This window comes from Varroa jacobsoni, unplaced genomic scaffold, assembly GCF_002532875.2.
Source record: "Varroa jacobsoni isolate VJ856 unplaced genomic scaffold, vjacob_1.0 contig04038, whole genome shotgun sequence".
In the NCBI taxonomy this organism is placed as follows: domain Eukaryota; kingdom Metazoa; phylum Arthropoda; class Arachnida; order Mesostigmata; family Varroidae; genus Varroa; species Varroa jacobsoni.
In genome coordinates, this window is record NW_019215152.1 from 1 (window position 1) to 10020 (window position 10020).

General features: G+C 39.7%; 1 non-coding gene across 1 annotated transcript; it reads left to right on the forward strand.

Moving 5' to 3' along the window:
- The first annotated feature begins 6418 nt into the window (after nt 1-6418).
- On the forward strand, nt 6419-6535 carry LOC147751789 (U5 spliceosomal RNA). Its single transcript, XR_015315905.1, has one exon. It is a non-coding gene; the product is annotated as a U5 spliceosomal RNA (small nuclear RNA).
- The last annotated feature ends 3485 nt before the right edge of the window (nt 6536-10020 follow it).

The window sequence follows — 10020 nt, forward strand, 5'->3', positions numbered from 1 at the left end:
ATGTATATATATACATTACATGTATATATATACATTATATGTATATATATACATTACATGTATATATATACATTATATGTATATATATAAGAAGCAGATAAAATCACTTAGAACTTCTGTCTCCCCTATCTATATTCAGTATCCAACATTTGATATTTTGTCTGACCGACCCTCGGATGCCTGGAATGCTTTCAGCTCTGGAGCTTCGTTCGACATTACTGCGTGTGTTGCTACGGAAGCTGTAAGCTGCGCGCGTATCAGCCTTCGGCACAGATCGGTTTTCTATTCGAGAAAACAACCCGGAAGTTGGCTGCCCACGGTACTCTACACGGTACATTTCAAAGCATCGTGTACAAAGTTATATACTATATAAAAGGGAACGAATTGTTGTGAAAGAAAATTTTGTTGTCAGGAATTATTGCAAGTGTTATTTATACATAATAATGTTACTCTTGTTGCAGGCCGTTACTGCGTCATACCGCCATAATTTTTTGTCATACCATGTCATAATTTTTTAATTGCATTTTTAGGTTGTTCACTTTTGTTAGTGCTCTCAGGTCACCGCTTGTTGTTTCGGCTTTGCCATATCATCCCATCAGCAAATTTAAATCAAAGCACTTTGCCAAGTCTAGAGTGCTACCGCCTCCTTAAAAACAACCAGAAAAACTTAAGCTCGGAAAAAGATGTATGAAAACCATCAAATTGCAATAAGGTGAAACATTCAATTGGAACCCTACAGAAACTCCTGTGTAGCTTATTTATTTCCAAACTTACATTTGTCCCCTTTTTTTTTCAAATACGTTTTTAGCACCACAAGGATTACGTATGAGTATTGAATAAAGCTTTATCGAATTTTATACGACACAGACTTTATGCTGTGCCGATATAACTTGGGTACATAAGGTGTGAACAGCTAACATTTTCATTGCTCCCACTTAAAACCTCGTATTCGACAAATTAATCAGGCAGAAATATCGATTTTACCCTACCCCGCTGAAAAGATCCAGTTTGACGCACTGGGGCAACTCATTCGAGATGGCAGTAGTAGGGGCAAAAAGGGCGGTTGTTGGTAGGAGGGCCAGCCCACTTTGCAAAAAGTCGTTATACATAAACTTATCATTTATTTATAAAAAAGAAAGCGAAGAACATAGCACAAATAAGAGATATTAGCTTGTTGTTCATATGCCTCGGATACGAAAACGATTTTATATTTTTTTTTATATATATATAAACACCATCGACTTAAAAATGTAGGCCAACATATTGGAAAATAAGTAACTAGCTTACTTATGGCAGACAAATATCATGAAAATATTATTAATTATGTGTAGGCATTTAGATTTAGAAACTTGACATTGTAGATTGACGAACCCCATCCTATCGACGAGCAAAAAGTATAAGCTTTTACTAAACAAAAACCTAAATCAAACAGGGAAGCCGAGAGCAAGTAAAAGTCCCTGAAGTATGCGAAATTTCGGACATACTTTGACTTTAGAAAGAAATTGCATGAAATAAGTAGCGCTTGAATGCCACCTATAAGGATGAATAGATTAATTTGACTAACTAAGAAGTCCAAAAAGATACTTCACAGCGTTTTTTTCAGCTACAGTAAATGATAGTAACAGATCAATGATGAGTTAATAAGTGATAAGGGAAAGATGAAGCCGGTGAGGCATAGCTTAACGACAATGCTACTCCATGTCACCTAGGCACCTATAGAATTTGTACATTACCGACAAAGGGAGCCAGGCCAAAGCAATGGTACACAGTGGCAGCAGCTAGCGGCAGATTAGCTCATTATGTATGATAATAGATTAAGCTCTCTCTTTTTGCGATTCATTTCCTCGTTATCATACCAAGTCAATTATAGCGTCTAGTAGATTGGCTGTATCTACTTACCCCCACGGTGGAGGTGAGTTGACAAAATCAACAGATGTTCATACAAAAGTACGAGCGAAAAACTATAACTTCTATATACAATAAAGGATTCGTGTGATTAGAATGATTTTACGTTTGTAAGCACCAGAGAGTCGGTGCTATTGGGGACTCAGTGTCTAAGCGTAAATCGGTGCTATGGGCATCGCCGATATCAACCCGTTAAAATCCTTGGCAGTCTACCAGCAGCTTGATATAGAAGAGCACTTAGAAAGTGAAGAACACGAAAATTTACGATGACTTCTTGAAACCTTCCTGACCCTGCGCGTTACTTGTCGGGTTAAGTGGTGGCATTTTGTGATATTCTAAAGGTTTTATTAGTATTGTAAATTGAATCGAAAAAAAAGTTGTGCTTACCGGTGTAGTACGGAAACGTTATTCATACGGTGCGTTTGACGTCTACGTAGACAAAATGAAGCAAAGCTCTCTTCACAATTGGAAAAATTATCACTTGACAGTCTGACAGTTTTTCATTTTACGTCTAACAAAATAGCATCTAGATTGGGATCGAGGTGTAGACAAATGGTCTCACGGCCTAAATACCTGATATCAAACACGGAAAAGAAGAATTATATCTAATAAAAATAAGAACAGTAAATAACGTGCACGTTTTTATGCTGTCAAAAAATTTTAGCCCTACCTTGTATATACAAAAAAATATCAATATACATCATATAAGTGGTAGGCTCTATGAGCTGGCGTGTAATAAAATACGTTAAACAACTGCAGAACCTTCTCATAAGATTTACAAGCTCCAGCCGTAAGCGTGAAACATTTACTTTTTACTAAGCTAATATATAGGTGGGGTATGTTTAGTGCAGTTTCCTTACAGTATTGGCTCTAATCGATAGACATCTCGTTCAAATAGCATGTAAGTATAAGAAACCACATAAGTATTCGAAAAATGAGATACTGCGCACACGGCTAACCTGAATCAGCGATAAAAACCTCGGAAAAGATGCGCTTATAAGGTCGCACATCGTGACAGGACACCTACAGGTATACAAACATGCTTAACGCTTACTGTAGCATAAAATAGTAATAACTATCGTATGATATCAGTTGTTTTTTGGCCTGATATAGATATTCTCGTGATAATGCAGTGATGACGTATTTGCCTGCTAAAACTCAGGACACATAAAATGGCCTACGTTGGAAAGACAGTATAGACACCAGGTTCATCATTTGTTGCCCGCCTAAACGCTAGTAAATCTAGACAAAAAAACAGCAAATATTTGATTTGATCCAGATAGGCGTGCTTGTAGCTATGGCTGCAAATGTTTGCATGCAAGCGTCTTTCAACAACTTTCTTTTGTGGCTACGAAGTATTACCTCCTAAGTTTCATATTAAAAACACGCACCGTATTGGCTCGGTTGTCTTTAAGGTCAACTTTACTGCAAGGAAGTTGATTAATTGTATAGTATTGTTTACAGCCATTAAATCATATATATTTTATCATTATTCGTAACTGCTCGCGCACGTAAACAATCAGAACTGTTTGGGGTCACATAAGTACCGTACACGAGTAAGAGATCACCGACTAATCTCAGAGATAAAAGAAAAGTCATTAATAAGCGCCATCAAAAGTGAATACTGATTGTCTTTGCTTATTATCAATATTTATAGTCAGGAATCGATTGTCTTTGTGCTGCTTATTGTACGAATTGATAGAGTTTTATGTTTGTTACAAGCCTTACTTAGATCTTACGTACGCCTAATTTTACTAGGCGAAGACGTATCATATATCAGGACACCTCCACTCAACTCTCCTTGATTCTCAAAGAATCCTGAAAGTATCTATGGCGTTTATGTTGAGCGATAGAGTATCCCTAGAGGACGCTGCAACTCAATGGATCCTCTACACGCTCCGCCCTGCTTACAGCTCTTTGTCGATGTAGCGTAAAGTAAGATGGTACTATATGAACGTATACGATTTCAGGCACGAATAAAACGCAGCGAAACTCAAAGAAACGGATTGCTTTAAAGCGCAATTTAAGATGCTCACTAACAGCTTATAGCCACGTGTGGCCATAACCTGTCGAATGACGTGTTTGGGGCATCGTGGTTTTTCAGCCCCCGTAAAGAGTGTAAGGATTTTCTGAGATTTGCCGAGGACATTTCGTGTTATTGCTAAATGGCTAATACCCAGGTATTAGATGTCGCCCTTCCATCAGTAAACTATCCTATATTTCCGTCGTAAAATGCAACCTGGTGCAGGTCTTATTCATAAGTTGTTCGCCTTTACTATATAATATTCAATATAATACAAGCGGCTCCCGCAAAGTAGCCACCTAACTTACTCTCACAAAAACAAATCGTACAAACTTCTTGAAGTTGCTATTAGCATCTCAAGTTATCAAGAGGCAACATGAGATTTTCGTAATGGTTTCTTAATGACCGGAGTATCTTTTTTGACAGGTGACATCTTCACCGTCTCTGACTAGCCATGGTCCCTTCCATAAGAAGAACGAAACACGACCCGCGAAATAAGTCTTCAACAGGATCTATTAAGTACTCGCACGGCAGTAAGTGCATTGCTTATTAGCGATACTGCAAACGACCGGGCTTCACCTGCTTGTGGCATCTGATATAAACGACCTATATTGAGGAGACACCTCCGTTAGCGGCAACCTCCTTGACGCTCAAGGGTGCAGGAGCAACGGCGCGCTACAGCGTTGCATGTTGGAAGTGATGGAATGCATTTACGGACTACAACAGACAACGCATCCCACAGCCGAAAACAGATACCTCGTTTTGGGCTACAGGAGAGACGAACCCCACATGTAAAATCATCGCTATACTCAATGAAACCTAAACAGGACAGACCTTCAAACGCAGGTTAATGGCGAGTTTCATCGAGACATGACTATCTTTTAACTGCTGCTAATCTCAACATACCTTAACAAATACCTACAAGTAGAGCTCGAAATGCCCACTGATTTTTCCTATTTGCAGTGCAACACATGTACGTATTACACAGTGACCAGAAGATGCACCCACTGTTATCCGACCCATGTTTCTTTATAGACATAGTACGTTAATTTAGTAGAACAGCACGCCAACAATATTAGAAACGCCTGAGACAAACGGATCAACTGTGACGATAACAGAGTTGATGTATGAAGTCCAGCAATAAATCGTAATTTTTTTCCTTTTTTTTTTTATGAAACAACGCAACAAAAAACCAGTAGGTTAGTCAAATAAATGTTTTTACATTGGTGATTTACAAATGGAGCTGCAGTTTTTTTTTGGACCCCTCCATCAATTCCACTTGACTGTTTACATATTGTTTCTATCTTCACGTGTTGCTTTACTAGCTCGGACCGACTAACTCTGTCGGCCAACTTTGTCCATTGGAAAGCTACACAAGTAGACAAACAAGTAGAATTTGAACTTTGAAGGCAAACATTTCCACTCTTTGTCAACGAGACTAACTGCAAAGTGCTCTTTCGGCTTACCTCTTCTATTAACACTGCGGGTAACAATAAGCGGTGTTAATAGAAGAGAGAAGTGCTAATAAGCACCATAGCTGTATTGACCCTTCGCTAATTGTGTCCTAATTGAAGATCCTCCAATATCCGAAAATGTGTCTCTTGGTTCGGCAAACACCTGTCGCATATCGGTTGATCAATGATGAATTGAATGCTGTTTACTCTGCCTGAACCATTACCACTTTACAGAAATTTTCAGACAGCCTTTGCTCTTGTCAAATGCGTGTATGACGAATTCATCGTCGACACACACTCTTATTTATCGCCCATTGATGAAGTATCACGAAATCAATCGCTACTTCAACGAACATCGTCGTTTCAATAATTCACTTATCTCGCCTGTATACAATGTATGGACTATACCGAAAACGGATCCAATATTTGAATGTTGCTGTAATCGAGGACACACGGTGACTAAGAGACAAAAAAAAAAATAATACACTTATGTAAAAATATGAATATAAAGGCGTCCCTATAGATTTTAATACAAATTGCCGCTTTACATTACCACTTGGCAGAGCAATTAGTTACTCCGAATACTACCCGAATCTAATAATATGATAAACTAAGTAAAATGTTCACTTCAGTAAATATAATCTGACTTCGTACTCTTAATAATATAAAACAAAGTTTAGTCGCGGCCCAACGCGCTTGATTAAGACTTCTCCGAACCCTTCTGCAAAAATGGACGTCGCGGTACTACGAAACCGTGCACCATCATGCGCTGCACATATTATAATTTCGAAAGCGGCTCAACGAAAACAGGTAGAGGGAATATTTACAGTAGTTGCCGTTGTGGCCTAAGGCGGTCGATCTACTTTAGATTAGACGTAACATAAATTATCTTCACCTGAGGCATTGATGTTTAACATCAGCCACCATAATCTACGTCGCCAGGTATAAGTGCCAAATTATCACAAAAGAAATACTTGAGCCTTTCTGTGATACTCTCTGCTCACGTTAGAAATCTGCTGTTGAGAAGGTGAATCTATCGCTCAAATCTCACGGCATAAACGAATATGCGTTTCGCCTTTTACTAAACGCATCCGTGCCGGGGGGTATTCACAATGAGTCTTAATGACAATTTTTGCAGTCCCTTCGAGGGGCTATTCTAATATATCAAAAAGTATAAATCCATGTCCTAAAATAGCTACACTGCGCTAGGAAACGAAATAATAAGGAGATTTGGTGTTGATTAGGATCAGTGTTTTAGCTGGGCATTCGTATTGTCGGAAAGCAACAACTAGAACATGAACATCGTATGTACAATCAGAAATCCCGTAGGCCGCAGATTTTAAATGAACATGTTGACCCATCAACATGCGTGAGATTTGACAAACGTATACTTTATGCGATCAGTATATCTGGGCTCAAATTCATCCTGAATACATCTGTAAAGCGCACATAGATTTAAAGGGAGCTGCATTATCTACCATTCCGATTACAGCTGTAGAGGTAGCCAGGCTGAAGTTTTCAACGGTCAAAACCTGCTCGACGATCAACGATGTTGAACTTCAATGTCGACTGCTGTTCGACTGCACAGATCGATTTGAGGCAGCTACCGAATGATACGTTAATGCTAAAGAAATTTGAGAGTAAAATGATGGAAAATAGTGGTAGGTGGGTTTTTGTATCTTCCGTTTATTGCACCTTTTCATTCATAATTAAGTAACGTATGTCGGAGGAGGAGCTTTTGCTTTGCAGGATTGTTGTTCTCATTGATCTGGGCTATGAAATTGTCAATATTGGGAACAGAGTGAACGTATGATTAAAAAATAGTTTGGATATTTCATGAATCAACATATTTACTGTTAGAAAAAAATAGCAATAAAAAAAGGGATCAGAATGTGTTAAACGATTTTAGAAAAACCCACACATATAACTGAGCATAATGGGTATGGATTAGATATCTCTTTAATTTATAATGGAGGTAATACATCGCTTACTGTATTTCTGTCCCTACTGGCCAGCGGTATATAGCATTTGGCCATTAATAATCTGATAATCGAAATATTAAACGACGCGGGAATAATATATACTTTCTTTGCAACGGTTACCGTTCAGCTATTGAACTAGCTGCTCGGGCGCTTATATTAGTGCAACCTGCTAATGCACCGGGTTATCTGTTCGCACTGATCCTTCCTACAAAAGTTATCTAAACAATATTTACTTCCTATCTACAGTTATTTTCCGCAACGACGTTATAGCTCCGGACTCATCTGCCAATACCTAACCGCCCGTCATCATGCTGTTAACTTCCACACGACCCGCGCTGAAACGCCTGCGTCAGCACCTAAGTTTGACCTTCAAAGTTCTATGTCATTTAAGAGAGGCGCCTAATAGAAGTATCTATACAAAACAGAATGCACAAGCTATGAGACACGGGGGCATTCTACTTTCGCACAGCAAATATCGCTTCACTGGAAGCTATCAATCTTCCGTGGACATTCTGCTCAAAAACGATGGGCAGGACCTGAGTTTCGTTTCAACGATATCCCTGTGTCATGCAGTATCACTCGGCTGAAGTACCGACTTCAGTGCTACCATCTTTTGACGCATGGTAGGATTTCGAATTGGTTTTGAACAAAACAGCGTAGAGTAAATTGATACAATAACGTAACAAATAGCGTACAGTAAACGTTGTAGACGCTTTGTGTGGGATACATGTTTGCAAAACGGTACTAGGGAGTTGTCCCAGTTTTGAAGGCTATTCTGGAGCAGTTAGACAGACGGAGAGCGAAAGATTGCGGGTCCAGTTTTAGTTGTTGGATGCAGGAGAAGAAAGATTAAAATAACAAATAGAGATACCGAACTTGGATATATGCCCTGTAAATCGCTGCTCTCGCGTTCGCATTGTAACCCAAACGATGCAGTATGATAGCTCATATGTGGCACCCATTCGATTCACGTTAAGACCGTAATGATTGTTATATCGGCACGCAGGTTAACCAGGAGCTTATCCACTAATGGCTGCCAAACTAACCCTATATCAGAAAGTTTTTGAGTTCTACGTTCAGCTTCGTTATCTTTGTTAAGCGCTGCTGTTCAGTAAACTGGAAGCCTTTCATGCACAAAACGATCGTAGATGACCGGCCTCAAACCTAGCCTTATCTCATAAAGTGCATCCAGGTCTAACAATAGGCAAACACGCTTCAGCTACGCAATCTAACGGAGATGCTAGCCAATTTTGCCCGCGTCCGCACGAGCAACAGTATCAACACCAACGGCTGAGAAGAGTAACACCCCTCTCGAAACAGTGATCTGGCATCTTGCGGTATCGGGAGCTTCCTTCGCCAGCATAATTCACTATCTCAGCACTTCAGCTCACGGCTTCAAGACGAATTTGGCGCGCTGCAGCGGAAGCTGCTTGGCGAAACGGCGCTGTATGGCGGGTCAGACTCTTGTTTTCGAAGATTAAGCGTTGCTGGGAAGGCAGCATTTGGGCCGAACATCGCCAGTTTTAGCGGCAGTTGCAGGGTTTTGCGGTGGAAATCGAATGCCGACATTCAAGTTATTTAAATCACATATACACATATTAGTCACCAGTGTAGGCATCGTAACGAAAAGTAGACAGTAGTGTCTAATAATACAACAATGTCCAAATAGGCACTAGGTAATTCTCAATCAAATCTTAGTGCAAAAGCAAACTATAGTCGCAAATGTCTCCCTATCCGTATCGCTGCATAGGTATCACGTTTATGTTTTCGTACGACAATATAATGATTTAGAATTACTAAAATAATAATAGTAGAATAGCGCGATCTAGTTGACAGTTTTGTGTGTGCGATCTTTTCTCTATCCTGTAATGTCTAATGCAGATTGAAAGGCGTTCATTACATAGTAAATGTTCATTAATCTTTTATTGTACAGGTATCATATACTGTAAACGTCCTTCACCTAAACCCCGTCGGCGAAACGTTTGCTGCTTTCATCGGGGATCGCTATAAAAATCCAGATTATTAACTGTGGCAGCAATGTAACACAAAGGACAGCTTTCCTTTAAAGAGCACGCAAAGAATCAGTGACATGGAACGGAGAATTGCACGAAACGCGAGTTTCGTCGAGGTCCTTTGTTCAGAATCAAATCGAAGCCTACAGACTTAAGTGGGGCAGTTGTTTGGTTCTGGGGAATTTTTTTTTAGTGCGAGGGCACCCGGCCTCGGGCAGAGCAAGTGCACCTACTATTCCTGTCGCAGGAAACAACAAATGCTTCCTAGGCATATTACTAGCAACTGCCCGCCTGCTGACTGCCTCAATACCAATTAGCAAGACGGCCATTAGGCAGAAAATGAAAACGACAAAGTATTTTGTAGAACGAGAAATTTGCGACAAAGAGGCGATGGGCAACGATTTGCATAGTCCGTGTTGTACGTTCATTGAGATATTGACACCATTTAGATAAGTAGGCTATAGATTATAAACAAATAATAAAAGCCACGTCTTGCGTGTCGTCAAACAGGATTACTTTTAGTTAATGGCGGTAAATGGCTGGCATCTAATAAACGCGTGGCTCATGCCGGTTTTTGAACGACGTCAAACAGATTAATAGCGCAAGCAAACGCTAGTGATACTGCACATGTTAAATGGCTACGA